This window comes from Oryx dammah, unplaced genomic scaffold (genome assembly GCF_014754425.2).
Source record: "Oryx dammah isolate SB20612 unplaced genomic scaffold, SCBI_Odam_1.1 HiC_scaffold_29, whole genome shotgun sequence".
NCBI lineage: Eukaryota > Metazoa > Chordata > Mammalia > Artiodactyla > Bovidae > Oryx > Oryx dammah.
Window position 1 is genome coordinate 41,968,247 of NW_024070213.1, and position 7,784 is coordinate 41,976,030.

Here is a 7,784-nt window from a genome sequence, read left to right on the forward strand (position 1 = left end):
GAGATACCCCACATCCAAGGTCAGGAGCAGTGGCTCTGCTTTGCTGGAGCACTCATGAAGACAGGATATAATATAGTCACAAATGTTTGAAGATGTGATAATTGTAAAAATACCAATCCTCACCAAACAGATCCACAGATAATGAAGCAAACAAATTTCCAATAGGTTTTTTTTAATGGATCTTTTTGTGGATCTGGAGAAGATGGTTCTAAAATTTATACAGAAACACTAAAATTTAAAAGGCCAAAGAGTACTTGTTCAAAGAGATACTATGAATTTATTAGAAGAGTATAGTAAACGTGGCTGCTGCTGCTAAGTCACTTCAGTAGTGTCCGACTCTGTGCGACCCCATAGACAAGCAGCCCACTAGGCTCCTCTGTCACTGGGATTCTCCAGGCAAGAGTATTGGAGTAGGTTGCCATTGCCTTCTCCGCTATAGTAAGTAAGTATGTGTAATACTTTAAGTACAGACAAATATGTTATTGGAATAGAGTAAAAAGCTCACAAAGAAGCCCAAACATATTTGAGCATTTAATTCATGACAAGGACAGAACTTCAGAGATGTGAAAAAAGGATAGACTTTTAAATTAACAATGGTTTTGCTAAACCAAACATGTCTCTGCCCATCTTTTATGTGGTAAAGCCAATCTACTGACACTGGGTGTGCTGAAGGAAAGTACTTGTATAACTCATTTATTGTAAGGTGCCAAGCAAGGAGTATGGGCAACTCTTTCTCAAAAGACTTCAACTCCCTGACGACCTTTAGGGAAGCATTTTCAAAAAGACTGTTAGGGAAAGAGAGGTTCATTGGGTGTGTGACCAGTTAGTGCACAATTATATGATTCTGAAAATATGTAACCAACAAAGGGCTCATATCTCAAAAATGTAAAAAACTACTAAAAGTCACGGAGAAAAATAATTCAATAGTAAAGTATGCCAAGGGACTAACTAAGAACTGCTCAAAGTAGGATAACTGCCTTGTCATGGCAAAGGGGCCTGCATAACTCAATAAAGCTATGAGCCATGCCATGTAGGGCCACCCAGGCTGGATGGGTCTTAGCAGAGAGTCCTGACAAAATGTGATCCACTGGAGAAGGGAATGGAAAACCACCCCTGTATATTTGCTGTGAGAACCTCATTTACTGTATAAAATGACAAAAAGATATGATATTAAAAGATGAGTCTCCCAGGATGGAAGGTATCCAATATGCAAATGGCAAAGAGTGGAAAATTACTAATAGCCCCAGAAAGAATGAAGTGGCTGGACCAAAGCAGAAAAGGTTCTCAATTGTGGATGTGTCTGGTGATGAAAATAAAATCTGATCCTGCAAAGAACAGTGTTGCATAGGAACCTAGAATGTTGGTCCATGAATCAAGGCAAACTGGAAGTGGTCAAGCAGGATATGGTAAGAACAAACATTAGCATATTAGGAATCAGTAAGCCAAAATGGATGGGAATGGGCAAATTTAATTCAGATGACCATTATATCTATTACTGTGGGCAAGAATCCCATAGAAGAAATGGAGTAGTCCTCATGTTCAACAAAAGAGTCTGAAAGGCAGAACTTGGGTGCAACCTTGTGGCTCAGCTGGTAAAGAATCCACCTGCAATATGGGAGATGTGGGTTCCCTGGGCTGGGAAGATCCCCTGGAGAAAGGAAAGGCTACCCACTCCAGTATTGTGGCCTGGAAAATCCCATGAACTATACAGTCACAAAGATTCAGACATGACTGAGTGACTTTCACTTTATGGGCTTCCCTGATAGCTCAGTTGGGAAAGAATCTGCCTGCAATGCAGAAGACCCTGGTTCAATTCCTGGGTGAGGAAGATCTGCTGGAGAAGGGATAGGCTATCCACTCCAGTATTCTGGCCTGGAGAATTCCATTGACTGTATAGTCCATGGGGTTGCAAAGAGTTGGACACGACTGAGCAACTTTCACTTTTCAAAAAAGACAAAATAATCTTGGTTCATTTCCAAGACAAGCCATTCAGCATCACAGTAATACAAGTCTATGCTCCTATCACTGATGCTGAAGAAGCTGAAGTTGACCAAGTCTATAAAGACAGAAGATATAGAACTATAACCAAAATAAATATTCTATTCATCATTGGGGATTGGAATGCAAAATTAGTAGACCAGGAGATACCTGGGCGAACAGGAAAGTTTGGCCTTCGAGAACAAAATGAGGTAGAGCAAAGACAAACTGAATCCTGCCAAGAGAATGCACTGGTCATAGCAAATACCCTTTTTCAACAACACAAGAGACCACATTACACATGGACATCACCAAATGGTCAATACCAAAGTCAAATTGATTACATTCTTTGTAGGTGAAGATGGAGAAGCTGTATATAGTTAGCAAAAAAAAAAAAAAAAAGATCTGGAGCCAACTGTGGCTTAGACTATCAGCTTCTCACAGCAAAATTTAGGATAAAGCTAAAGAAAGCAGGGAAAAGCCACTAGGCCAGCCAGCTATGTCTTAAATCAAGTCCCCTATAAATATGCAATGAAAGTAGTAAATAGATCAGGGATTAGATCTAGGTAACAGTGTGCCAATGCAAAGAAATAGAAGAAAACAGTAGAATGGGAAAGACTAGAGATCTCTTCAAGGAAATTAGAGATACCAAGGGAAGATTTCATGCAAAGATGGGCTCAATAAAGGACAGAAATGGTATGGACCTAACAGAAACAGAAGATACTAAGAAGAGGTGGCAATAATACATAGAAGAACTGTACAAAAAATATCTTACTTACCCAGATAACCATGATAGTATGATCCCTCACTTAGAGCAAGATATCCTGGAGTGTGAAATCAAGAGGGTCTTTAGGAAGCATCACTATGAAGAAAGCTAGTGGAGGTGACAGAATAGCTGAAATAGCTGAGCTATTTAAAATCCTAAAAGATGATGCTGTTAAAGTGCTGCACATGATATGCCAGCAAATTTGGAAAACTCGGCAGTGGCTATAGGACTGGAAAAAGTCAGTTTTCATTCAAATCCCAAAGAAAAGCAATGCCTAAGAATGTTCAAACTACCACACAATTACACTCTGTCTCACATGCTAGCAAAGTAATGCTGAAAATTCTCCAAGCTAGGCTTCAGCAGTACATAAACTGAGAACTTCCAGATGTTCAAGCTGGATTTAGAAAAGACAGAGGAAGCAGAGAGCAAACTGGCAATATCCGTTAGATCAAGAAAAGCAAGAGAATTCCAGAAAAACATCTACTTCTGCTTCATTGACTATGGTAAAGCCTTTGACTGTGTGGATCAAAACAAGCTGTGGAAAATTCTTAAAGAAATGGGAATACCAGACCATATTACCTGCCTCCTGATAAATCTGTATGCAGGTCAAAGAACAACAGTTAGAACTGGACATGGAACAATGGACTAGTTTCAAATTAGGAAAGGAGTATATCAAGGCTGTATATTGTCACCTTGCTCATTTAACTTATATGCAAACTACATCATGTGAAATGCCATGCTGGATGAAACACAGGCTGGAATCAAGACTGCCAGGGGAAATATCAATAACCTCAGATATGCAGATGACACCACCCTTATGGTAGAGAGTGAAGAAGAGCTAAGGAACCTCTTGATGAAGGTGAAAGAGGAGGATAAAAGTCTGGCTTAAATTAAACATTCAAAAAAGCAAGATCATGGCATCCAGTGCCATCACTCATGGCAAATGATGGGGAAACAATGGAAACAGTGACAGAATTTATTTTCTTGGACTCCAAAATCACTGCAGATAGTGACTGCAGCCATGGAATTAAAAGGCACTTGCTCCTTGGAAAAAAGTCTCTGACAAACCTAGAGAGTATATTAATAATTAGAGACATTTCTTTACCAACAAAGGTCCATATAGTCAAAACTATGGCTTTTCCAGTAGTCATATATGGATGTGAGAGGAGAAGACTCTTTGAGTTCCTTGGGCAGCAAGAAGATCAAACCAGTGAATCCTAAAGGTAATCAGTCTTGAATATTCATTGGAAGTTCCAATACTTTGGCTACTTGATGTAAAGAACTGACTTATTGGAAAAGACCCTGATGCTGGGAAATATTGATGGCAGGAGGAAAAGGGGATGACAGAGAATGAGATGGTTGGATGGCATCACTGACTTAATGGGCATGAGTTTGAGTAAGCTCTGGGAATTGGTGATGGACAAGGAAGCTTGGAGTGCTGCAGTCCATGGGGTTTCAAAGAGTCAGACATGACTGAGTGACAGAGTTGAACTGAACTGAACAGTGTGCCTGAAAAACTATGGATGAAGCTGTGCAGTACTGTACAGGAGGCAGCAAGCAAATCATTCCCAAAGAAAAAGAAAAGCAAGAAGGTAAAGTGGTTATCTGAGGAGGCTTTTCAAATTGCTGAGTAAAGAAAAGAAGTGAAAAGCAAGGGAGAGTTCCAAAGAATAGCACAGATATAGAAGGCCTTCTTCAATGAACAGTGCATAAAACTAGAAGAAAACTACAGAAGGGGAAAGACTAGAGAATCTCTTCTGGGAAACTGGAAATATCAAGGGAACATTTTGCCCAAAATTGGCAAATTAAGGACAGAAACAGTAGCGAACTTGTAGATGTTGAAGAGCTCAAGAAGACATGGAAAGAATACATGGAATAACTGTACAAAAAAGATCTTAATGAACCAGACTACTATGATGATGTGGTCAGTCACCCAGAGGTGACTGAAATTCTGGAATTAGAAGTCAAGTGGCCCTTAGGGAGCACTGCTGTTATTAAAGCTAGTGGATGAGATGGAATTCCAGTAGAGATATTCAAAACCCTAAAAGATAATGCCATCAAGATGTTGCATTCAATATATCAGCAAATCTGGAAGACCCAGTAGTGGCCACAGGACTGGAAAATGTCAATCTTCATCCCAAGAAGGGTAGTACTAAATATTGTGTTAACCATTGGGCAATTACACTCACCTCTCATGCTAGTGAGGTCTTGTTTAAAATCTTGCATGCTAGGCTTCAGAATTATGTTAACAAGAACTTCCAGATGTACAAGCTGGATGAGGAGCCAGATATGAAATTGCCAGCATTTGCTGGATCATAGAGAAAGCTAGGGAATTCCAGAAAATCATCTACTTCTGTTTCATCAACTGCATAAAACCTTTGACTGTGTGGATCACGACAAACTGTGGAAAGCTCTTAAAGAGATGGGAATACCAGGTCATCTTACCTGTCTCCTGAGAAACCTGTGGGTGGGTCAAGAAGCAACAGTTAGAACTTGTATGGAAGAAATGATTGATTAAAATTTGAGAAAGGAGTAAGACACGACTGTCTGCTGTCATCCTGTTTCCTTAACCTATATGCTGAACATATCATGAGACACGCTGGGCTGGATGAATTACAGACTGGAATGACGATAGGTCGGAAGATGATACCACTCTAAAGGCAGAAAGTGAAAAGAAACTAAAGAGCCTCTTGATGAGGGTGAAGGAGGAGAGTGAAATAGCTGGCTTAAAGGTAAATATTAGAAAAACTAAGATCATGAAATCTGGCCCCATTACTTCATGGCAAACAGAAGGGGAAAATGTGGAAGTAGTGATGAAAGTGAAAGAGGAGAGTGAAAAAGTTGGCTTAATGCTCAACATTCAGAAAACGAAGATCATGGCATCCGGTCCCATCACTTCATGGGAAATAGATGGGGAAACAGTGGAAACAGTGTCAGACTTTATTTTTGGGGGCTCCAAAATCACTGCAGATGGTGATTGCAGCCATGAAATTAGAAGACACTTACTCCTTGGAAGAAAAGTTTATGACCAACCTAGATAGTACATTCAAAAGCAGAGACATTACTTTGCCGACTAAGGTCCGTCTAGTCAAGGCTATGGTTTTTCCTGTGGTCATGTATGGATGTGAGAGTTGGACTGTGAAGAAGGCTGAGTGCCGAAGAATTGATTCTTTTGAACTGTGGTGTTGGAGAAGACTCTTGAGAGTCCCTTGGACTGCAAAGAGATCCAACCAGTCCATTCTGAAGATCAGCCCTGGAATTTCTTTGGAAGGAATGATGCTGAAGCTGAAACTCCAGTACTTTGGCCACCTCATGCGAAGAGTTGACTCATTGGAAAAGACTCTGATGCTAGGAAATATTGGGGCAGGAGGAGAAGGGGACGACAGAGGATGAGATGGCTGGATGGCATCACAGACTCGATGGACATGAGTTTGAGTGAACTCTGGGAGTTGGTGATGGACAGGGAGGCCTGGTGTGCTGTGATTCATGGGGTCGCAAAGAGTCGGACACGACTGAGCGACTGAACTGAACTGAACTGAAGTGATGGATTTCCTCTTCTTAGGCTCTAAAGTCACTGTGGATGGTGACTGCAGCCATGAAATCAGAAGACAATTGTTTCTTGTCAGGAAAGTTATGACAAACCCAAAAAGTATGTTGAAAAGTAGAGACATTACTCTGTTAACAAAGGTCCATATAGTCAAGAATATGGTCTTCCCAGTGGTCACGTATGGTTGTGAGAGCTGGACTGTAAAGAAGGGAGATGCCAAAGAATTGATGGCTTTGAACTGTGGTGCTGGAGAAGACTCCTGAAAGTCCCTTGGTCAGCAAGGCGATCAAACCAGTCAATCGTAAGGGAAATCAACTCTGAATACTCATTGGAAGGACTGATGCTGAAGCTAAAGCTCCAGTATTTTGGTCATCTGTGGGACCAGCTGACTCATTGGTAAAGTCCCTGATGCTGGGAAAGATTGAAAGCAGCAGAAGAAGAGGGCATCCAAGGATGAGATGACTGGATGACATCACCAATGAAATGGACACGAACCTGGGAAAACTTCAGGAGTTGGTGAGGGACAAGGAAGCCTGGCATGCTGCAGTCCTTGGGGTTGCAAAGAGTAGGACAGGACACGGCAACTGAACAACAACAAAGAAGGATATACAATGGCTAATAGACAGATGAAAAGATAGTCAAGCTCTCTCAAAATAAGAGAAATACAAGTAAAAATCATGACATGATACTATAAATAGTATACAGTCACTAGAATAGCAAAATTAAATATTGTCAATACGAAGTGTTGATAACTATGTAGAACAAAGGGAATTCTTTCAGTGCTGATGAGAATGTAAAGTGGTGTAACCAATTTAGAAACAGTTTAACTGTATGATTTTATGAGGTACCACTTCACACCAGTCAGAATGTCTGCGATCCAAAAATCTGCAAGCAATAAATGCTGGAGAGGGTGTGGAGAGAAGGGAACCCTCCTACACTGTTGGTGGGAATGCAAACTAGTACAGCCACTATGGAGAACAGTGTGGAGATTCCTTAAAAAATTGCAAATAGAACTGCCTTATGACCCAGCAATCCCACTGTTGGGCATACACACGGAGGAAACCAGAATTGAAAGAGACACATGTACCCCAATGTTCATCGCAGCACTGTTTTTAATAGCCAGGACATGGAAACAACCTAGATGTCCATCAGCAGATGAATGGATAAGAGAGCTGTGGTACATATACACGGTGGAGTATTACTCAGCCATTAAAAAGAATGCATTTGAATCAGTTCTGATGAGATGGATGAAACTGGAGCCGATTATACAGAGTGAAGTGAGCCAGAAAGAAAAACACCAATACAGTATACTAACACATATATATGGAATTTAGGAAGATGGCAATGATGACCCTGTATGCAGGACAGCAAAAAAGACACAGATGTGTATAGCGGACTTTTGGACTCAGAGGGAGAGGGAGAGGGTGTGATGATTTGGGAGAATGGCATTGAAACATGTATAATATCATGTAAGAATCGAATTGCCAGTCTATG